Source organism: Lissotriton vulgaris, chromosome 2_1 (genome assembly GCF_964263255.1).
Source record: "Lissotriton vulgaris chromosome 2_1, aLisVul1.2, whole genome shotgun sequence".
Lineage (NCBI taxonomy): Eukaryota > Metazoa > Chordata > Amphibia > Caudata > Salamandridae > Lissotriton > Lissotriton vulgaris.
The window spans coordinates 1687027861-1687052507 of NC_141687.1; the positions used below are offsets into that span (position 1 = coordinate 1687027861).

The window sequence follows — 24647 nt, forward strand, 5'->3', positions numbered from 1 at the left end:
ACAGGAGCATAGAAATAAGCTGTTCCGCCCGGGCAGAAGCAAAGAAGAAGAGATGGCTATGGTACTGGCTGGGGAGCTGGCTGTGGTAGCCCCCAATGATTTAGGCAGTACTGGGTGCCCCAGGTGGGCACAGAGGCACCCACTTTAAAAGCAATTGCTGTCTCCTGCTAGCACCTCTTATGGGTGCTGGCTGGGGAGACAGCAGAGGAAGTAGGGGGCTTGTGCCCCCTGCCCCCCCCAAACCCCAGTGAATTAAACAATTAAAAAATGTGGGTGGACACCCAAATAATTTTTAAAAAGAATAATAAATGAGAGGCTTCATTATTTAATGCTCGACAAGCAATTTCCTATAATCCCCTAGGGGTTTTTTTGTATTATATTTCAAATTCCTGGTGGTGTCTCTAGAGGAGGCAGGGGCACCACCAACCTTTTTTTTAATGTTATTGAAGACTGATGGGAGCACAGCAGCATTCCTGGAACATTAAAAAAAAATGCAAAGTAAGTATCCCGGGCAATTGAATCCATGACCCCAAGAAAGATTCCCATATTTTCTTAAAGCTCTCCAAGCTGGAGCTCTATGCTCTTCAGCTGGAGTTCAGGGACCTCTTACGTTTGGTTCTATGGTTGCACTTTGTGTCCTAAAATTTTTTAAGAAAAGACTCAAAGATAGGTTTAATGTTTTTTTAATACTTTATTGAAAACATTTGATTACAGTCACTAATATTTAGCATTGAATACGTAAATCATACATTTTGTTATATTTATTGGTGACTTTTTGTAAAGCCAGTGGGTCTGCTTTATATATATTGATGTTGTTAGCCCAGTGGTGCATGTGTGCGACACCTGTGTGGCAGCCCATCCTGTGCCACACTTGGCCCCAACTCTCTGCAACGGAGTACCCTTTGCTGCACCTGCCACTTGCTGCCAACATGAGGGACCCTATGCTGCGTCAATCCTTACGCATGCTTCAAGCAAGCGCAGGGTTTTGACGCAGCATGGGCTCAAAAGTGATTGGAAGGCGTTCCTGCGCCAGAACGCACCCCCTGCGCAGGAACGCCTACTTCTGACGCAGGGCTTTACAACGTGACGCATCTCCCAGATGCGTCACATTGTAAATACCCCGCAGCATTGCGCATCTTTTGCGCCGCCGCTGCGTCACAAAATTGATGCAACTGCAGCGTAAAAGAGGCGCAAGGGGCTTGTAAATCTGCTCCATGTACTAACCCCTTTGTGCTTAGATCTTCTACAGTGGGTCTCCTGTGGCAGTGTCACACTTCCTGACCCTGCCATAGATGCGAAGGCGGGGTGGTTAACAAAAAACAACCACAAAAAAAAACAGGGGTAAAAAAAAGTAAACTAAACGCACAGTGACACGGAAAGGACACAAGAAAGTGACAGGAAAGTTGAAAATGGGAAAGGTGTGCAAAAGTGAGATGCATAAAGGAATACAGCTAAGGAAGAATGAGAGCAGGGTAGAGTTGGTGAGACTTCCTGTTCAAAATGGCTGTGCATAATTCCGTTTTAAGTTTTTCTGTTATGCAAAATACACCTTTGTGTTATTTTTGTGCGAGATGAACTTATGTGCAATTTCTCCTAATGTTTTAGAAATGTCATGTTATTACGCTACCGTAAATTATATACATTTTGCACATTCCTAGAGAATATATGCAGATTGTTTATCTGCTGTTTACCTTTTACAAATCTTTTCTATTCACAGTAACAAATGTTTTCAGATTTCTTTCTGTGCATGTTTACCATTCGCAGAGATTTTGCGTATACAATTTTATTTTACTAATATAAACTTTGCAAATTGTGTGGGTGGAAAACAGGCCAAAATGTTGGAATAATCTGGTGCACTGTACTGAAACAGCAATTCTCCTGGCTACGCCCCATTTCTCATAGAACTCATAATGGCTCTGTAGCTCTACATTTCCATGGTACCCATATTTCCTGGGATGAAAATATCAATATGCTTACCTTTCGAGTGTTAGGCCTTGATTTTGAGTTGTGTAGAATAAGGTGGTGTATTTGCAACACCCATTGAAAACAAGCACCCTAGGTTGAGGTACTCACAGGATGTGGCAAGCAGCTGGAGCGCAAGTTGGGAAAGAGCCAAAACACTGTGGCCAAAGACATCTTCAAGTCAGCCATAAGACAATATCATTAACAGATCCAGAACATCATGCGCATAGCACTCGTAGAGTGCATCTACACCAGCACTAACAGCAGCAAGTAAATCTTCTCGATCATCAAAGACTTCTCAATGCCCTCGACCACCTCCAGCAGCATCACCCCCTCACAAGAACTGTACAAAAAGCTCTTGGAAAACTTGTGCAACAAGATCACCTCCATATACTGTAACTTTCACTCTCAACCGGACCTCAACTCTCTTGCACTCGACTTCCCATCTCCTCTGAAGAATGGACCCTGGCCAAGTGGCCCGCAGTCACCACCACTGAGACCGTCTCCACCGTGGGATCAATCCCCTTCAGAGCCCCATTGTACACATGCCCCCACATGATAAACACTATAAACAATGTACGAGGGCAGAAGCTACGTTACTACATTACTACATTTGAACGGTTAGGTTGTATGCCTTCCACATGATAAACACAATAGGCAATTATGCCTAGGCATAAGTGTCACAACATCCATCTGCATTTGGCTGAGCTGAAAAAATGCAAGTATATAGTGTGTGGTAGTTGTAGCATTCAAAAAGAGTGGTGTTCGCATAAACTATGCGGGTACATCCCAGGGAGGCACTCCGGGTTGGTTCAAAACAAAATTGATTCCAATGTGTCAAAGTTAATTGTTTATTTCCATTTGAGGTATTTATTTATCTTTCATGATATTGTATTCATATCAAAGAAATTCCAAACTTGTACAATCCAATTTAGACAAACGGCTCCGATGCATTTCGGGCGTGTTGCCCTTTTTCAAGGAGCGTTTGGGCGTGATAACGTCATGCGTCTCTGCTAGGGTGGCTCACGAGGTAGTGTGCATTAACTTATGCTTGTGCTTATATATATCTATATTGAGCTTTACTCAGGTTTTGTGTTTCAATTATTATGAAGCGCCTTTGCCCTCAGTAACCACATCCAGCCCAAATACTTAGCCACTGGTACAGAGATGGTTAGGCAAGGATCAGGTCTAAAAAATCAAGTGCATTAGTACTGCTTCTGGTTCCCAAATTTTTACCAAGTGGCTTAAGCCATTTCAGCTGGGGAGACTCATAGCAGGGGTAGACAAACATGACATAGGCAACTGTTTTTGATTGAGCCAGACAGGCGAGGCACTGAGCGCACCCACCAACAGCCCAGGAAACTTGTAAAAGCTCACAGGGGCAACGTACCAACCCTTAATTGAAAGTACAACTTCCTGTCTAGAGGTACTGTGATGGTATCCCAGTATGGTTCCAGGAGACTGTCAAAGACAAACTCTGTACCACACGTGACTCACTTCTAAAAATCCTTGTCCAATAATTTGACTTGATTTTGTCTGGTGATGGTATAAGTCTAGCAGCTGGATCACTGGATTATCCCCAAAACCCCTCAAATCTATTTTGATGAGCAATGCTTCCGCCTGGCATAACCATGCTATCTTATGGAACTGGTCTACCACTAGAACGTCTCTCAATGCCACTGCATAGTGCTCTAATTCAGGGGAAGACCACACCCTTTTCCAATATAGAAGTGGGTGCAGTTTTACTTTGGACGCAATTTCTTTGCAGCCCTGGTCTAATATTAACAGCTTTAGCAGGGTACTAACGGGGAAGACAAGTTAAGGTTCTTAAAAACTCAGTAATGGTTAGTACTGCAATATTGGAAAAGCCCCACATTTCTGAGCCTTACAGGACAGAGCCTAAGGCCTTTGCATCATATAGTTGCAAAGCTGGGCCTAGTGGTTTAGTGCAAGAGCTACTATGTTCCTTCAGAATTGTGATAATTATTAGGCCTGGGCAAAATCTAGATTCCCCCTGCATAAATTGTGAAATTTCAGGAGTTTTGCATTACGATGGTTATGCAAAATTTCCAAAATTATGTCATTATGCCACTTTGTGTAATTCTGTATCATTCACAGTAAATATTTACAGGCGAGTCAGAGTAAAAAGCACTGGAACAACAGAAAACGAGTGGATTTTGTTCGTGGTGCTATTGTTTAAATGCATCCTTACTCTCAAAATTGAGGTAAGGACACATTTCGTGCTTTATTGTAGAGCGAATTAACAGATTTTAATTACACGTAATTACGTGCAACTGTACAGAAATTTTGCGTAATTATGCAAAAGCAAATTACGCACACCACCAATAATTATCCGACAGTTTATAATTCCAGTCCCTTAGCAAACTCTCCTGTTTGCAGAGAGGGTTACTACATAGCCAGTTTTTACCTGGGCGTCCTACTTTTTTAAGTGTCTGGTAAAATTATTGGGAAAAGAAGTGAAAGTTAGGTTTTTTTTTCTTCCTTTCTGAAACATACACCTAAAACAGCAAACACATAAAGAAATGTGTTACAAAGTATTTGAGCTCTGTCTAAATTAATTCAGAATGCATACGAGAGCAACTATAGGGATAAATAACTGTCATGATACAAAACAATCCAGACAATTTAACACGAATTCTTTTTATTCTCCCATCATTTGGCTGTTTCAGAATAGCACAACACAAAATATTACCAGCATTTCCTGCTAAGAAAAGTGGCAAATCTATTTGCAAAGGGATCAAAATTGTGCCAAGAACTTGTAATCAAGGCCTAGGAATGTGGGCATAGTGACAGACAAGTATATCTTAAGAAGAACCGTTTTGTCATATTAAATAAGCATATGGCCAACATGCATTTTTGCAAAATACACGCATTTTATAAAGACATGCAAAGCAAAAAAAGTTACACCCTTTTTAGATTTGATAGGTGCTTCTATGAACCTTCGGGGAAAAAATACAGAAATTCAAACAGGAACATGCTTCTATGGAGAGGCACAGCTACGACCACGTGACGAACACTACTAATTGGATCTGACAGAGTCGGATGCGGTCAGCATGGAGGTTTCATTCACACTGAGGCCTGAGCGGGTTTAAAGGGATTGAAATGAGTGTCTCGGCTTAAATGCAGGTTACACAGATGCTCTGAGGCGGGCGGGAGCCGGGTAGGGTCGCTGACGGGATTAAGTGGGCCTTCCCCGGGATTCACTCACTTTCTTCTCAGGTGTCGGGCCGCGTGAGCCACTGGGACAGGAAAAACAGGCTCCTTGCCCAGGGGCGATAGGGAAGAGGTGAATCCGGGCCCCAGCTTGCAGGCCAGGCACGCACATCGGGCGACTCAAGGTTAGTTACCAGCGGGAGCTCGCGGCACTCGGGGGCGCGTGGGTAGGGGTTAGGCGGTAGGAAGGGGGTAGGATGTGGGGGGAGTGGAGAAGATGTGCGGACGGTACCACTGCTTTTGCAGCCCATATCCAGGAAGGTGTCGTCGGAGGCTGTGGGAAGGGTGGAGGGGTGGGCAGTAGAGGCTCAGGCACAGCTGGATGCCAGGGGCTGTCGGCGGGAAAAGGTATAGCGGCTGTGCAAGAGATGCACGGACTATATTGCGAAGTTGCATTGCATGGGTGCTGAAACGGACGGTGCAGAGACTGGAATAGACAGAAAGGGAGCTCTCTGCCCCACAGACAGGCACGTCAAATAAATTAATCCGTATCATAATCAGAAGAGATGAAAGGCAGTTGAGAGGATATTAAAATCCACCGGGAAAGACACACTGGCCTGTGACAGCTGCCCCGTGTTCGAGTTCAGTTAAAGTGTATTGGTATAATTTCATACAAAACTATAACAAATATGTGTAAAATAAACTACTAAGCAACACTTAAAATATTCAACTTAAACAGCCCATTTATAATTGCAGCAAGACAATTTCTATGAAAACAATGTAGAATAGGGGGCTATGACTCAAAATACAATAATTTAATGTAGGCACAGAGGCCCTAACTTCAATCTACATTTTATCAACTCTACATAATAGGCCCAAAATAATTTATCCCCCCATTCCATATAAACGCACACACGTATCCCTGCAAGTCAGTGCTTAATTTGTAAAATAGTAAGTGCCAGGGTCCTGACCAGGAGGCCACTGCAGTATGCACCACCCATCGCCCTTGGCATTGCTGCCAAAACAACCACTAACCATCTCTCTCGCCTGCAAGTGCAACAGTTCAGATTATTCCAGGTCCCTAAAGCTAAATGAATGGCTGGGGAGGCAAGTATTAGTAACTTTTAATGTGTATTAGCATTAGTAAGTTTTATGTGTGTATGCATCTCTGAATTAGATGAGCATCGCCACCATGTTGCAGACTGTCATAAGTGCAGTGTTGGCAATTAGTGCTGATCACCGGAAACGAATTAAGTGGTGTTGCACCGGAAACCACCAGCTCAAATTAAGCACTGCTGAATGTACGTAAAGCTCTAACAAAACATGTTCTTAAATCTGCAAAAGACCCAGGCTGACATGAAAGTGACTCTGTAAATGTAACTAAACTTGCACAGACTTGATTATTGGCGGTTTGAAAGTACCAATGCTTCAGCTATGGTGGATGCAGGTCGACAGAATATAGGATACAACCATACATGCAGCTCACTAGCACTTCAAAGAGTGGCTTCACATAGCTGCCATGGTTTCAAATTGTTATGTGTGACATTTTCATAATTTCAATGTAATTATGAGTGACATTTTAGCAACTCCTGTTTTTTTAATGAAAAGTCCAGCACTACCATTAATGTAGCAGTTTCAGGGGCATTGGGACCAAGGGACTGAGGTGGCCGCTGTACCCCAAATATGACTGTCTTGCTAGCAGTATTCTCCATTCTAACCACAACAGGTTGATTTACCATCTCAACGACAAAGAGCCAAAACATATTGCTTGACAGCCTGTAACTCTTTCAAGTTGGACGACTGGAGTGTATCTGGCAGTAATGCCTCTCTGTGCTTCCATTCCATGCGATGGTGTTCTGAATCCAGGGACCTAGCATCGGCCATTATTATACTTGGAGACAAAAGTCCCTCAAATGGTTTGGGTGCAACCACTGTATCATCTTTCCCAGCCTGGGAGCATGTGAATGAACATGCCACACACGGAGCTCTGTAGCAGATGTCTTTATTCTTCAGCATACAACCACAAACTGCATACATTGCCTCATAACATTTATAACCACACCTGAACATCTCCTAGCAGGTTACTTAATTCCTGTTTTAGACTATGCTGAGAACCACAAGGGTCCTGGTGCACATAATGTCAAGAAACTATATCTCCCACATTGGTAAATAAAAAGTGCAAACAATATTAACATCATGTTTCCTCAGTGAGTCGTCAAGGCGCTCACACTGGTCTGCCAGATAGGGTGGTATGAGGTGGTTGCAGTGCTCTTTGATACCGCATCAATGACAGAGACTCAAAGGCTTGATCTGGACATTCAGGCGAGGTCACCTTACTTATGATCTCAGGAGCTGAAGAAAATTGAGGAAGATTTTTGAAGTGTGAGGAGACCTGTGAAATGGACTTTCTGGAACGATGCGCTGTCACCATGTGTCAGTTTGCACGTCACAAACCTCAAAGGTTCGACAGCAAACGGAGTGTCAGTTTGCTGATTCCATTTCTGTTTGAACTAATACCCGGTCCCTTTTGTTAATGACTGTTTCCTAATTGTGCTGGCTCTGATCATCATATATCTTTATTTTTCCTACTTTCAGAAGTGTTTGTGTCACAAACCTTATTTGAATTCATGGATCGGTCCAATGTCCATTGTGGTTGGTTTGGTTCTTATGGCTCTCCCGAATAGCAAGGTGCGTTCAACAACACCCTTTGCCTGGGGCCAAAGAGGTGTACTCTTTTGATGCTTGACATTGAGTCGAACACGAAACTCCTTGAACAAAATAGCGGGCATGTCCCACACTGCAAAGATGTCATCAAGCCGCTTGATGATTTTGTCATGGGATGTTGATAAGTCTTCTATTGAAGGAAAACGGAATATTTATCAATGACAACCATAAGATGATGTCCATTTCCTAGTGGCCCAAACAAATCAACTGCAACTCTCTCACAGGAAGGGCTTACATGTCAACGGGTGCTGCGTCCCATTGTGGGGAAAAACTTTTACAAAGGTGGCACCTTTTCAGTTCTTTCTCAACTCAGATCTTGGCGAGGGAACCCCATTAGACCTCTAAGGGCTCTTTTGGTCACTACAATACCACAATGTCCCTCATGGGCCAGCTCAATGACTTGCTGTCTCAGACTCTCAGGTGTGACAATTCTCAAGCTTCTCAATATGATACCTTTCGGGTAATGGAAGCTCATCATGTATTTTTCTCGACACAGAGCTCTGTAACAGACATCTTTACTCTTCAGCATACAACCACACACTGCAAGCATTGCCTCATATATTTTATAACCACACCTTAACGCCTCTCAGCAAGTTACTTAATTCCTATTTTAGAGTCTGACCAGAACCACAAGGATCCTGGCGCACATAATCTCAAGACAATAAAACCACCATTGTAACTGATGACACAGGTCCACAAGTACCTTCATAGTTAAGTTGAATTTATCTAACACTGGACACCTCACTCTGAGAAGTTGGTGAAATGCAAGCCCTTTCTACCAAGAACACTCTTGATGCCATATGGCTATGTACCCATAGCAAGACCCAGACATGAGCCATCTGTACACAAACTAGCGCTGTCACACACCACAGAAAAGACAGAGTTTTCATTCCTAGTAAGAAAACCTTTCTTTTCCTGGTCTGAAAGACCAAGACAATAAACTCTATTGTTGAAGAGGTAACCAGCAGAGATTTTAGGAAAAAGTATCAAGGACCTGTTTGTCATCAGAATAACACATATCATCTTGGTGCGTAGCTCTGCCAGATTGAAAAATAGTGCATATATCAACCAGTCATCTAAGGATCGGTGTTCCAAAATGTCCTCCCCATTGATCCCAGTGGAGCCAAAACTTTAGTGAATAACCTGGGGGCTGACATCAGACTGAAAGGCATGAGAGTGAACTAATAATGACTGCCACATTTGGCAAATCGGAGATCATTTTGATAAGGAGGTCAAATTAGAACTTGCAGGTAAGTATCATACAAATCCAGAGAAGACAGGAACTCTTGAGGTCTCACTATTGATGTAATATTCTGTAAAACTTTCATTTGGCAAGTGTGGAATGTACATAATATATAGATTGAGGTCCAATACCTACTGTAACTCCCCATTCACCTTTTGGATTACAAAATGATAGTCTAGAAGCCATGACCATGGCCCTTTGGGAGACCCTGCACCATAGGCCCCGGGAGTCATAACCATCAACATCTTGGGGGACCACTGGTGGATTTTAAAATTATACACTGCACACCTGTGGGAACACAGACAAAACTCACTCTCAAAAGGAATAATTACACATCCTTCAACACCTGAAGCATGCTCTTTCTCCTGCACAACCTCTGCCCTATTGGAATCTCTTAAGGGTCAGTATGCACTCAGAAGCACTAGGGTTAAGCGAGAATCATGGAAACAAATCTTATCTTTGCGCCCAGCAGGTTCAGGAGAACAACCAAAATTTCTCAAAGAGCCAGCACCATCAGATTTTGCCCCTGATAATTTGGAAGCAGAGGAATGTGAGTGAAACCCAGATTTCCAGAGTAAAGGTAAAGTAAATTATCATATTTGAAAAACCTTTCAAACCATATCATCCAGAAATTCATAAAACAGTTTAGAGCCAGCAAAAGGAATTCGAAGAAGTAAGGGGCATATTATCAACAACCAGCGATAATTATTGCTAAGCGCACTTAGCGGTAGGATAATTATCGCCGGCTACAGCTGGTTTCTATCGTGGAGATAGCGTGCTATCATCAACGTTTTTCTCCTAAGCGATAGAAATCAAGGCACAAGCTGCCAAATGTGCGATTATCGCTGGAAATCCAGCAATAATCGCACAACGTTTGGCGAATGCTTGCTGATAGGGCAGAGCAGACTTAGCCATGATATCCACCTTCCATAGGATATCATGGCTAAGTCAGATGAAAAGCAGGCCTAAGGAAAGTAGCGATAACCGAGGTTAGCGCTACTTTTCTTATCGCTCTGCAGGTTAGTGTGCGGCTAGATAATAAGAGAAATGTCGGTTAGCGACATTTCTCCTGTTATTCTGGGGAGGAACACCCACTTTGCATCTCATTAGAGATGCAAAGCTGGGCGGTAAGGGAAAGGGCGCTGGGGCAAGGTTTCACGCAATTGCGTGACCTTGCTAATAGGGTAATACAATTGGCTCTATCGCCCACACTTTTTGGCCAAGTCTGAAACTCGACCAGAGTGGCCTTCTGGTCATGCCAGAGGTTCATTACCTCCTGGCTTGATTCCAGGATCTCAGAGGCCTTCTTCCAGGAACATTGCATCTGGTTTCCAAGAGCCAACACGTAGCAAGGTACATCCAGGGGAGAGCTTTTTGGGAGCTTGCTCCTACCCATCCCCCACCAGAACAAGAGGTGCCCTAGCAGGGTGGCATATTAGAGCTCCAAGGGGCTGAATCCAAGTCCCTTCTGTGGCACCTCCCTATAAGTCTGAGCGTGATAGGATTTGGAGAATTGGTAAGTTATTGCACACTCATCACACACTGACTTTATGTAAGCAGGTTTAAGGTTTGTTTATTGTACAGTTAATAAAAACTCACAATTTTAAAACGTACAAATTTTAAAAAGTCAGTGTCTTCTTTAAAACAAGTAAGGTGCAGTAGCTCAAGTGTTAAAAAGTCTCAGCTTAGGTTGCATAAGAATCTGTGGAGTTTTCGTGGCCTTGATGCTTCCAAATGTAAGCAGACATGTAGTTTGTGCCCCTGTCAGAAACTACTTCTTTGGGGAACCCCACCCGTGTAAAAATCCTCATCAAAGCCCTAGCCACTGCAGGTGCAGTTACAGTTCTCCGAGATATGGCCTCCGGGTATCTAGTGGCATGGTCCTCCAAGATCAGAATACACCTGTTGCCTAAGGCAGTCTTGGGGGACCAACAATGTTGATGTCCACACTTTCAAAGGGTTTGCCAACGACAGGTAAGAGAACCAGGAGAGCTTTTAACTTTTTTATCTGATATCCCACTGGACTGGCAAGTGGGACATGACCTGCCAAATGCATTTAAGGCTGCCTTCATCCAGGGCCAATACAAGTGGGTGACAAGCCTGGCAAAGGTCTTGTTGTGCCCTATATGTCTTTCCAAGAGTATGTATGAGCCAGACACAGGAGAAAGCCTCTGTTACACTGGTGAGCCACAAACTCACAATTTGCCTCAGGCTCAGGAACCTTAGGCTTACTTTATAGGAGGTAACTCTCCTCATAGGTTAGGTGATCTTCAGAGGCGCCACCAGTTGCCTGGGCCTCAGCTTGCTGCCTAAAGCCCTCAAGACTGGGACACTCCTTTGGAGCTCTGTAGAACCTCTCCCTGGTTGACCCACCTCTGCTTGCGGTCCAACCAGCTAACGCAGGTTTCTCAGTGCAGCAATGTATTCCACTTTAGGTTCAAGGTCTTTGCTCTTAGGCTCAACCTCCTTCCAGACCGTGGGAGCTTTAGGGGCTGTTTTCCACACCCTTTGCCCTTCCTTTTTTTGGCAGCTACCTGTACCATTTTACCAGGCTCCATGTCTCCTTGACAACCCTCTCGGACTGCTATGAACTTTGTGGTTGGGCACACCCACTTAGGCAACCCAAACATATCCAAGTGAAATTGGAGCTCCCCCTCCTTCCAGAGGATGAGCTCCAAGTCATTCCCTAACAGTCAATAAACAGGCATAGCACGACTAACAGCTACTTTTAGGGAACTTGAGCACCCCCGATTCAAAGGGAAACAGAGGTACAGGGTAGTGACTCTCACTGTTGCCTGCTACTACAACCTGGTGGAAGGTATTGGGGATTACCTGCTCTTAGGACACCAGATGACTTTTTCAGTAGTCATATTGGCTCCTGTGTCCCTCAGAGCTCCACCCTATGCCCATTGATGATGACTCTCTGCCTAAACTTATAAGTATTTTCAGGCATGCAGGCTTTGGGCATCATCTCTTTATTACCCGGGTACACAAATCTCCTCCCCAAGCCCTGCACTGGCCAATCCTGGTGTCAGCCTGCTAGTGCAGGCCTTGCAATGTTGGAAATACTTATCATCTCCCTTCACGTAGCCATGCCTATTGCACTCCTTGAACTTGGGAATAAACATCCCTGACGTCTTACCAATAAACCCATTTGTTTCTGGTCATAACATAACATACTTAATATTACATGTATTTGTAACTTCAACCAGTAGGGTAGCTTGGTGCTGAATAACAGATGTTTATTGTTACCCAACTCAATTGTACCTGTCGGGATTTGGACCTGTGGTCTTGAGGTCGAACATAGGTCCCTACAGTGGATGCATTACTCCACTAAGCCTCCAGACCCAACCTGGTCAGGATGGACTGGTTATTCTTCCCCTGTGAACTGTTTTGGTGGCCTTTGATGAACTGTATACTTTTGTTTTGTCTCCCCCCTCTTTCTTTTGTTGGGGACCCATGACTTCCCCTCCTGGGAACGCCCAACAATACCTTTATGAACACTCTGGTGCTGAACCAGAAATTCGCCACCTTTGCAAGCTCCCTGTGGTCAGTAAGCTTACTATCAATTGGGTGTTGGTGCAACTATGTAAAGCAAGTACCAAATATGTGCTTGCTCAGAATTAGGTCATACAGCACATTAAAATCACTTTCTTTACTGCCCCTTACCCAGCCACTCAATGCATTTCTGGAGTAGTCAAATAAATCCACCCAAGACTGGGTTGGCAACCTCTTGCTACACCTGAACCGTATACTATATTTTTCTGGAATGAGCCCAACCTTCAGGAATAGGATGACTTTCATATTAGCATTCCTTATTTGGTCCCTTACCACTAGTGAAAGAAGAGTATTCCTCCAAACTGTAGGCATGTGCTTCCAAAAACTCCTCTCCTCCCTCCTCAAGTCCTCCTCTGGGACCCTATGCACCCTCATAGGCAGAAAACCATTCATCAATATCATCCACCGTCACATAACTACTCCCAGAACAGTCTGTAAAAAGACAGTCAAAAAAGCAGAATGTGATTGAGGTCCCATATCCAATTGTGGAGAAAAGTGAGGGATAGTCATGATCAACAAGGAAGAAAATAGAAGAAGAGCTTCTGGTCTGTGAAAGAGCAAAACACACAAGATGATGGGTGGAATGTTACCCAATGGGAAAACATTCACCCCCAGTCACAGATCTGGGTTTAATCCATCGTTATTTTGCTCACCAAGCCACCCCAGTTCAGACTTGGCCATATGCAAATCAATCTTGATCCTGTGCCTAATGGGAACAGTCCAGCCCAAACTGCCAAGCCATGTCTTCCCTGGACCGGAATCAAGCATCTAGGACCGGTTTCTGGCTATCAGCCGTCTTCAGCCAGGATAGCTTGACTCCAGTGGCTTAGTGAGCACGGGACCCACATCTGGACATACCCTTGCCACATAGGGTGAACAGCAAAACTTACAAGATGATGGACGGAATGTTGCACAATGGCAAAACATTCACCCCCTGTCACAGATCTGGGTTTAATCCATCGTAAATGCCTCACTATGTCATGAATCTAGCAAGGAAAGTGAAGATGTTGTAGAAAGGTCTGACACAGTGTTAGAAGAACATATAGGAAATTATATTTCAAGAAAAATGAGTTAAAGCATACATGACTATGAAAGCGGACTCTTTCTATTCACGTTGTGATGTGTGATCATAGAAAGAGCTCAAAATCAAACAAAAAGCAGCGGTAGTGAAAGGTGGAATACTATATCTATGGGGAGTTGATCCAACCACCCCTGAAGAAGGTGGTAGGAATACACAGAGGACATTATGCTTGCAGAGGATTTAACTTGAATGGCGACTTAATGCACCCTTGAGGAGAAAACACGTCTTCATGTGGTGGATATCATTAAAGAATGAAACTTTCAGAAACAATTGTACATTGTCTGTGCACAAGTAGATAAAGGTGCATGGGAACATCAAGGGTGGGGAATTTTTATAAAATATTTACTTGTCCTTTGGGACAGGTTGCTTCATAAACCTACTTGTCCTTTATCAAAGTCCACTTTTCCATTTGGTGCTAAGTAGTGTGACGACAAATTATGGCAGCAATCTCATTATATAAGAGCTCTGATAATAGCCTCTCTGATTATGCCAGAGCTTATAGCTTAAAATAAAATAATAAAATAGCGTATAGCTTATATTAAGCTTAGCTTATAGCTTATAGACATAGTAGTGTTTGAATAGCAGCAATTCCCTTATTTTGCACCTTTCCGCAGATCTACATACTGTTGGAGGTAGCTGTAAGCGATAGTTTCCCATGGTTGGAATCACTAGTGGCTTGCACAAGTAACACTGTGGGGCAGTGGAGCGGGGCAGAGTGGGTCTGGGTGGGGCGAGGAGGGCGGTTAGTAGAGGGTGATATGCGACGGTAAAGTCGAGAGTAAGGAAATAAATGAAAAAAAGTGCTTACTTTGAGCTTGCAACATCATCGAGTCGGCAGTGCTGCGAGCACAAAGTAAGTGTTTTTATTTATTTATTTCCTTACTCTTGACTTTCCTGTCGTATGTCACACCCCACTATCCCCCCGCCGCACCACCCCACAGCATTAACTGTGCGAGCCGCCACTGGTTGGAATGCCCTTCTGAGTCTATGCAAACCTACTAACTTGTTTTATGGGCTTGCATCAGCTCATCTGTAATATTTTTCCATACAGTGAATGGTTGGAAACTTCCTCCTGACAAGGGAAAAATTAAACTTCCTTCAAGGATGGGAAAAAGAAGTGGTTGGTGGAAAAGTGAACTTAAACAGATTTTTGCATGAGAAAATATACACATGCATATTTACTCGTGCTAAAATTTAGTTCAGAATTATTTTCTAGGAGTATGATTTCCAGACCTATTTCTGTAAATTCTTGTGAATTCATGAAAGCCGTAAATCGGCACTAATGCAAGGTTATACCATGGAACACTTTTGTGACTTTCTTTAAGAATTAGGCCCCTATTTAGGCCTCATGTTAACTAAGACCGTTTTTCTTTATTTTTAATTCTATCCCTCTCTATCTACTGGCTGACTTTGCGGTGAGTGGCAGCATTCTGCTCTTTCAGAAGGAGCATATTGGCACTCTAAGTAGTTTTGTTCAGTGCCAGGAACTACTGTGACATTGTGTGTTTTTTTAGACCAAAAATATGGTTGCTTTTGCCAATGTTAATTCTAATGATGAGGGCCCGGCAGCTCCCACAAAAATAATATTTTACAAAAACCATGTCAAAACAAGACACGCATTAACAAAACCAAAAGGCTGACCACCAATGTCAGGCCTATTAGCTTTGCTAATGCTTGTTTATTTTCATATTTCCTATAATTTTGTTGAAACTATTTACACTTATTTACCATTATGAATATTTTGTGAAATCCTAGCATGCAAAAACACATTTTACTAAATGATGTTTCAAAGAAATGGCACCTAAAACTTCACTGTAGTTAAGCAAAACTATTTTTATAAACATTTTATTTTGAAAGCAAAGAATCATCAATCTTGCTTTCAAGCTTTTGCATATATCTGCATCTAATCAGAGAGCATCCTGGAAGCATTATATGAAGCCTTACTTTGTTAACCTTTGAAAACGTGTCTACACATGTTTATACTGGAACCACTGTTAGTAGGTCAGTCTGAACTTACATTTCGGTAGAGCACTCACCCTAATAAAGGCTCTGTATTTATGAACCATCAATACAAGTTCGAACAACATTAATATATGGACACAAATATTACCTTAATTGCAGACAATGCCGTTCCCTGTTCCATAATGTGGTACTGTAATCTGACAGCCAAAGGGTTTGTTCCGCAGGTCGTCAGGTCTGCTTGTCCCAAGGACAAAATAAACATGAGAACTTGTTGCCCTTGACCCCTAACACTAAGTCCTGGGGGTCAGGCTAAAGGAATTCCACATCCCTGGGCAGTGGTCTCCACCAGCAACTCTATGCACACATCCAGTCAAGTGGAAGAGAGTGACCTGACATTGTACAAACAAATAGACATAAACTTCTACTTTGTGGACTTTTTAGCAAAAAAAAATGCGCAATTAATAAAGTTTAACCCCTTCCGTGCTCCCGTCGGCCAACGGCAGACGCAAGCACTACCTGGCTAGTGCTGCGCACGTCCGTTGGCCGATGCGGCCCTGCCCACTCGTTAAAACCGCGGCACCACGGTGAAATTTATGCCGCGGTTAAAAGAGCAGTCTAACCTTAATCTGGAAAGTCATTTGGTATTTGACTTTAACAATTTTCTGTCAGTTTTCATCACTAAATGTAACTTTTTTTTAGAAAAGTGAAAATGAAGTCCACCAATCAAAGGATCAGTGCCTTCATACCAATGATGTTATGAGGGAATAAGTAGAACTTATAGATACAGGAAATAAAATTATATTGTGAAAAAAATATTCCTGCATATAATGGCATTTGGTGGTGTGGGATGGTGGGGCAACTTTATTTACACCCAAAAGACTTAGTGCAGACTCTGCTGTGTTAATGTATATTGTGGAAGCTTTGGGTCAGGTGTGCTGGAGTATTTTTTAGCAAACACAAGATGATGGATGGAATTATGAATCTTTTCAAACACTCACCCCCAGTCAAGAGATTTAGGTTTAATCCATCGTGCTTTTGCTCACTATGCCACCTGAGTTTGGACCATATGAAAATCAGTCTTGACCCTGTTCCTCATGTGAACAATCCAGCCTGAACTGTCAGGCCAGGTCCTCCCTGGACCAGAAACAAGCATCCTGGGACCAGTTTCCGGGTCTCACCCTCCCATCAGCCAGGATAGCTTGAATCCGGTAGCACAGCGAGCAAGGGACTCACGTCAGGGTATTCATTTGGCCACTTAGAGCGAAAATATCAAACACAACAAGATGATGGATGGAGTGATGACATTTTTCAACCAATCCCCCCGTCAAGAGATCTGGCTTTAATCCATCTTTTTGTTTGCTCACTATGCCATCTCAGTTTGTACCCAGCCATATTCAAATCAGTCTTGACGCTGTCCCTCATGGGAACAGTCCAGCCCAAACACCAGGTCCTCCCTGGACCAGAAACAAGCATCCTGGGACCGGTTTTGGGGTTTCACCCCCTCATCAGCCAGGCTAACTTGAATCCAGTGGCACAGCGAGCAAGGGACCCATGTCTGGGCATACCCTTGCCAACTTAAGGCCTACACAACAAGATGATGAACACAGTAATGAAACTTTTCAACCACTCACCCCCAGTCAAAAAAATCTGGGTTTCATCCACTATGCCATCTCAGTTTGGACCCAGCCATATGAAAATCAGTCTTGACCCTGTTCCTCACAGGAACAGTCCAGCCGAACTGCCAGGACAGGTACACCCTGGACCAGAAACAAGCATCCTGGGACCGGTTTCGGTATTTCACGTCCTCATCCGCCAGGCTAGTTTGAATCCAGTGGCACAGTGAGCAAGGGACACACATCTGGGCAAACCCTTTGCCACTTAAGGTGAACATAGCAAACACAAGATGATGGACAGAGCGATGAAACTTTGCAACCACTCACCCCCAGTCAAAAGATCTGGGTTTAATCCATTGTTATTTTGCTCACTATGCCACCTCAGTTTGGACCCAGCCATATGCAAATCAGTCTTGACTCTGTTCCTCATGGGAACAGTCCAGCCCGAGCTATCAGGCCAGGTCCTCCCTTGACCAGAAACAAGAATCCTGGGACCGGTTTCAGGGTTTTACCACCTCATCAGTCAGGCTATCTTGAATCCAGTGGCAAAGCGAGCAAGGGACCCACGTCTGGGCATACCCTTTGCCACTTGGGGCCAACATATCAAACACAACAAGATGACGGACGGAGTGATGAAACTTTTTAATAGTTTATAGAACACTTTAGGCAACTTAACATTTTGTTGATGTTCTTAACTTGGACTTCCTGAATTATTATTTTTGATTAAAAGAGAAATGAATACAGCCGTATTTTCATTTGCAATGTGTGTTAACAGTTCTTATGAATGTGGAAATTTTTCTCAAACATGAGAACTCGGATCAGGGAAAAATCATTGGTTAAATCATAACACTATTGGTATTTACAAACATTTGTAATGCACACATTTCTTTGTACTTCCAAACTTATACCTATGCCACCAAGACATAAGTGTTGCTGAAATTGTGAAGAAGTGTGTGGAACAACCCAGTCCTAACAGTTGAACAGCTGAAGACAAGTCTTGACATGGAAAATTATTTGCCATGTTAAAAAAAAATTGAAATTTCACATTTATCCTATGCTTGTGTATTTATATTTTCCATAATGTGGACAATCTGCTTCTTAGGGATGGGATGCCCAAACCTCCTCAAGGAAGTTTACAAAAAAGATAATTTTACCTAGGGTACACTTTGTGCATTTGCAAGTCAGGATTGTAAGTGTAAGTCTGCTCGAAATATATTTATAGCCACAACCACTGGGACATTGCAAGTCTATGGCTGCATATTTTAACAAAATCCATTTGTTTCTAGTTCCAACATATTAACATTTCTAACAAAGAATGATTTTTTCGTTAAAAAATATGGCAACATTATTAAATGGATTTTGATGAAAGTTAAGAGCCAGAATTGGTATTATTTTGAAATATATATATTTTTCAAAACATTTAAATAAGCATATTGGTGAAGCTTTCACGTTTTAAAACAGCAAAAGAGGTCTCTCTCTTATCTAAAGTATTGGGCAGAATTTGGTTAAAAGGTCCGAAGAATTAAACTAAAATCAAAGAAATGTTTTGAAATGATCATATAGCAGCTATTGTTATGAACAAAATAAAGCACTTTTGGGGTTTAATAGGAACTGCCATTGGTAAAACCAAAAATAAAACCATACCCTGTATTACTGAAGCTGCATCTGTAAATACCCAGAATATTTGTATAAATTAAATAGAATAAGGTGTTATGTTCCATATAAGTACCCTGATACAGGCCTGTGTAATATCATAGACCTTCACCTACATTACCTCCCCTACACTATACAGTAACACGCATTTTAGGAATGAACCTTTACCTAGTTCTAGTCCTGGGCGCAGAAGGAGGGTTTTTCCATGAACAATAGCGTCCTATCAATAGACTCAAACAGTATGAGTAAATATTCATAAGGGTTCTTGGAAACCAGGCAGGAGCTACACCACCTGCATAATATCTACGTGCAAGGTTTATCCCATATGTCATCCTCAAATCCAACAATGGCTTATACAAGAAACAAGAAACAAGGGACAAAGTAACCCTAGTTACTTTCTGTATAAATACAGCACATCTTACTAGTGTTAGCTAGAGGAGACCAAGACTTCCCAGCCGACACACTGACCAGATACGCTGAGGCTCCTGTGTACAGGCGCTCCAGCTGACAGTGGTCTAACTCATCCCTCGTGGAGTGTCCAACTCAAGATCAGGACGGGGTCCCACACTCTCTCACTGCAGGTAAAGGGGTTAGACTAAATCCTATAGGGATTCTTGGCTTCACACCTACTCACATGCTAGGTAGCGTAGGAGGAAGCGCTTTCTTTTTATCATGCATTTTCTATTCATGTATGTATTCATGATTATTGCAAGATGGTAGAACTGCACTATTCTTTTATATTCACTGTACTGCTAATCATATATATCTGCTACTGTCTAACAGTTGTTGCAGCACATCTATTTTACACTAGAAGAATAACTGTGCAATAAATTCTTATTGTAACACGCCCACTGTTTCTTCTGTGTAACTCAGTGAGACCGAATAAGTAAGCACGAGTAACTGAGCGAAAGGTAGTACATTGTTTCCACGATTCTGAGGGCTCAGGGTTGTCATGTTCTGAGGTTGCCAGAAACTATTCTCTCCTTCATCAGAGGAGATTCTAGTGACACTGTGAGCTTGCTAATGCAAACAGGTTAACATTTTCAGTGGGGGTTATCCGAACGTGCAGATTCTGAATATGATATATAGGAACTACATGACAAAGGGACAGGTGCATGTGCCCTCTCTCAAAAATTTAACTAAAAGCCCTTATTAGTAAACCTTTGAGGCCTGCAGTGCTCAAGGCCAGGTTGGTATTTCCGTATATACTGAGGCAGCAAGATGAACTTTGGCCCATATTCTTGGAACCGCTAATAGCACAGTCGCTGGATATTGCACTATCCATGTAAAGGTTGAATGACACTGTGCAGAATGGGAGATAAGTCTATGCTTGCAACCTATAAAATGATTACCCTTATTGCTATTCCAGAGAAATTCTTTACTAATCATCTGCTAGTTTGTGTAGAAGTATGCGTTACACAAACTGGTAACTTTCTTAAAGTACAAGCGGATTTTAGAAATAATTTGTCAATAGATGAATGACTACTATGGAAATTGCTGGTGAAAAATATGCATTGCAAAATAGAATACCTGTGTATGTAGCTTCTTTCTACGGTATTTGGTTTGGTGGATGGAGATGTAAAATGATGAAGTGGGGCATCCCTGTACTTATTTTATAATAGTACTTCATAAAGGATCGTTAAGTTAACAAGGGTCAGATAGAGGGAAAATGGATCCCTATTGCCACAAATGATGACCCAAATGCTTAAAGGTGTGGATACATTCTAGCATCTCTGCTATTTGCAGTTTTGATATCAGATGCTCCAAATACACCCAGACAAGCCCACTGTGTTCCTAAATTTAATTTGTATGTTATACAGAGCCTTTTTAGGAAGATGATGCTATTTTATTTGATTTGACACTGATAGGCCTTCAGCATGTATTCGATAAGTTCAGTTCTTACTGTAAGGAAAGTTTCTAAAGATTAATACTGTTAGAACTAAAGTGATGATTTTTAGAAAAAAGTATTAAAAAATTATTGCACATAGAAGATGCATGGTTTACTATAGAGACTGTTTCTAAACACCATTATCTAGGTCTGACATTTATACACAATATGCTTTTCAAAGCCTATGCTAATTCAACCATATCATGAGCAAGAATGACTGCAGGTGCACTGTCAAAAGCAGACATGGCCTCAGGTTTTTGTTCAATAAGAAGCTCAATGAAAACATGTAATTGGTAAATTATGAGTATATTGTTGCATAGGTGTGAGCTACAAGGCTCCAATTTATTGGGTAAACCACAACAGGTATAGAAGATTATGTGAAAAAATTACTTTATAACTCTTAAGCGTCTTCTGGGTCTGCTTTAAGACTTGAACTAGGTTTAGTTAGCACATTGTATCAATACTTTGCTAGGGTTATTGTCATACATGCATCCCGTTTGTTTTGCAGAAAAAGTTTCTTTAAGATTTCTGATTAAGGGGCACCAGGATAAGTATACACGTCGGCTGTGGATTAGGATTTTTTAAAATTTAATTCAACTTTTTATTAGGTATTTCAATAAATAAAAAGTACAGTAACAATTCAAATGTATAGGAAAGACGAGAAGTAAAAGACAGTATAGTAAATTCCAATTAGCATCTTTGAGTTCGTTATAAGAGAGTAAGTATTGATACAACTGAGGATTATGAACCACAGTAGAGGGTAGGTCAGTGAGATATATTAATGAGCCAATTAAGATATTTGCAATATTGTCTTCAACTATCCGGTGGTCAGGAAGGGCTTTACTTCTCGTTGAAGAAAACGATGTAAGAAAAAGAGAGGACAGGAGAGAAGGAACAAAGACAAGGAAGAAGGGGGTAGTGGATCTGAAAAGGAGGGTGTCGGGAAAGGGGATATCCCAGTATACAGAAGAAGTGGTTAGTTATTGAGGGGTTCTTTCTTGTCCCTTGGTTTGTGGGAGTGTTTGTTTGCATATGAGTGTCTACGAGAGACAAAAGTAGTTGTGACTTACTATGATCAAAATTGTGGTTAAGGATGATATTATCTGCACTCTCAAGGATACTGAAATCCAAACAGTGGTTCAAGTACTGCATTAAAAGTGAGAAAGAATTTAAAGCATAAGGAACTGAATCCTAAGACGTTGAGTTGAGAGGAAAAAAGAAAGAACAAGAAAGCAGTGCTGGCCAACTGGTACACCACCCAAAACCCATGTACAAAAATTCACTATAAAATGTTATCATTTATTATCCAAAAGTCATACATGCAACAATAATGGCGCTCACACGGTTACACAAATAGTGTTACAATTATAAACAATTAGATGTGTAAACAAACAAGGCGTGAAAACTACAAAACAGGGTTCAGAGCAAAACTTAGAGAAACAAAACGATGTATCCTCTTCATTTAGAGCCACATGTTAGCGTCAACGGCATTTCGACCCGTACTTAATTAAAAGGTCATCATCAGGACAAAACATCCGAAATGAGAGCATCCACTGGATATCTATAAAATATCTTTTTTTTTTTTTTTTTTTTCCAAGACCTTTATTGTAGCAAAGTCATAACATTACACAGCTGGTAGCCTACAACCCTGGGGCCGGCTGCGAAGGTGGAATCCACAATAAACGCGCATTGTACACAGATACAAGCAGTCGGGACGGCAGTGTAAAACATACAGTTGGGTCTTGTAACGGTATTTGTGTTTTTTTTAGGAACCAGAGGTCGCAACCAGCAGACCTGGGTACAACATTTAACTGGAGACCATTACCCCTGAAGAAAAAAAGGAAATGATTAGTGCAATGCAAGAAACAACGGCACGCGCAGGCACCAGCGCTCACGTGAATAATGGCAATCGTTAAAGACATATCACCCAGGCGATAGCTCAGGGAGCCCTTGCTCCTCCTCTGCAGCCTGTCTTGCAACTAGAAAATCAGTGAGATAACACCAAAAGTCCTTAGGTCTGGACTTCGCCGGCAGGTCCTCCTCGTAGGTTCTGAGCCTATCTCTGCAGCTGGCCATGTCCCCCAGCCATCTGGCCACAGTTGGTTTCTTGGAGCTATTCCAGCATTGAGCTACTTGTCTCTTGGCCAGCAGCAGCGCGATAACACAGAATTTACGTTTAACAGCCTTAAATTGGGCCGTTATTCCCAGAAGACCCATTCTTATAGAACATAGTATGTCGGAGCTCAGCATGGCAGACAAAGCAATGAAAACCTCGCTCCAGTAGTTCTGGATCGCTGCGCATGACCAGGCTAGGTGTAGGAAGTCAGCCCCCTCCCTCCCGCATCGTTTACACTGGTCAACATCTAACAAACCATATTTGTGCATGCGAGCCGGGGTATAGTAGGCTTGGTGTAAAAACTTGAAATGTATGATACGGAGATTCCCATTGGGAGTAAGGATCTGAGTTAGCGCGCATGCCTGCTGCCATTCCTGTTCAGTGAGCGGATCGTCAAGTACCGTGTCCCAGCGCCCCTTGGCCCTGGCCGTGGAGTGGGGTAAGTCCGCCTGAGCTGAGGAGTACAGCCGTGACACCATATGGGAGATGTTTGGGGATGCAATCATCAGCTGTAGGGGAGACAGGGAATCTGGTTCCTGTGGGAAAGTGGGGTAGTGTTCCCGTAACGCCCTTTTCAGCCTGTAGTGTGTGAATATAAACAACGGGGACTTATTCTGTACAAACGTCATGTCGTCTAGTTCTATAAATTCCCCCTCACAGAATAAATCGCCGAGCGTGGATATGCCCACTCGTTGCAGTAAGGACATGCCCACCGATTCCCCAGTGACCGATAAAGCCTGGTGATGTGCCAACGGCAGGGAAGGGGCAAACAATGGTGATTTATGTGTTAATTGACTCAATTTGTTCCATGCTTTAACAGTGGTATCCACCGGATTGATGTCCTGGGAGTGAAGGGGAGGGCGCTTATGCGTGAGCATGGAAGTGAGGGGCACTGGCGCCACATCATCTTTTTCAATAGCTGTGTGCGTGAGGTAGGGGACCTCGTGAAACCAGTATGCAGCAAAGTGAGCTTGCGCGCAAAGGTAATATAGTAAAAAATCCGGGACACCAAAGCCCCCCTTGATATATGGGAGCGTCAATGTCTGCAAATCGATACGCGCCTGTTTACCCGCCCAAATGAGCTATAACGTAAGTGTTTTTATGCGACGGAATACCTCGCCAGGGGGGGTGATCGGAATGTTATTAAACAGGTAAAGGAACTTGGGCAAGACATTCATTTTGACAATCGCTATGCGATCCGCCAAGGACAGAGGGAGCTGAATCCAACGCCGGATTTTATCTTCCAACGTGGAAATGACAGTGCCATCGTTCGCCCTAATCACCACCTCCGGGTCTCTATGGAACATGACCCCTAAATAGCGAATTGGGTCCGTTTGCCAGACCAATGGATAGTCCGTGTGTATGGGGTCAGCCATATCAGTCAAGGGGATAATGTAGGATTTGGTCCAGTTGATGGCAAGTCCGGAGTGACCCTCGAATTTCACGTATTCCCGTAGAAGCGGGTTTAAGTGAGTGGCCGGATCGCGCACATACAAGAGCATATCATCGGCGTATAATGATATATGAAGGGGTCTGTCCGTGAAACGCAGGGCCGAGGAATTGTATTTTTGCCTGATCCTGCACGCAAGGGGCTCGAGGGCAAGGGCAAATAGTAGGGGGGACAGGGGACAACCCTGTCTCGTACCACGTCCTATAGGGAAATCGTTGGACAC

General features: G+C 42.8%; 1 protein-coding gene across 3 annotated transcripts in view; it reads left to right on the forward strand.

Moving 5' to 3' along the window:
* ZNF593OS (ZNF593 opposite strand) overlaps positions 1-24647 on the forward strand; it is a 222916-nt gene that overhangs the window by 160227 nt on the left and 38042 nt on the right. Inside the window, exon 1 of one of the 3 annotated variants that reach the window (XM_086957652.1) lies at positions 19527-19551. The exons of the other annotated variants lie outside the window; for them this stretch is intronic. The gene's annotated coding sequence lies outside the window, so the exon portion shown is untranslated. Of the gene's footprint in view, positions 1-19526; positions 19552-24647 lie in introns of those variants that run through there. 3 annotated transcript variants of the gene reach the window in all.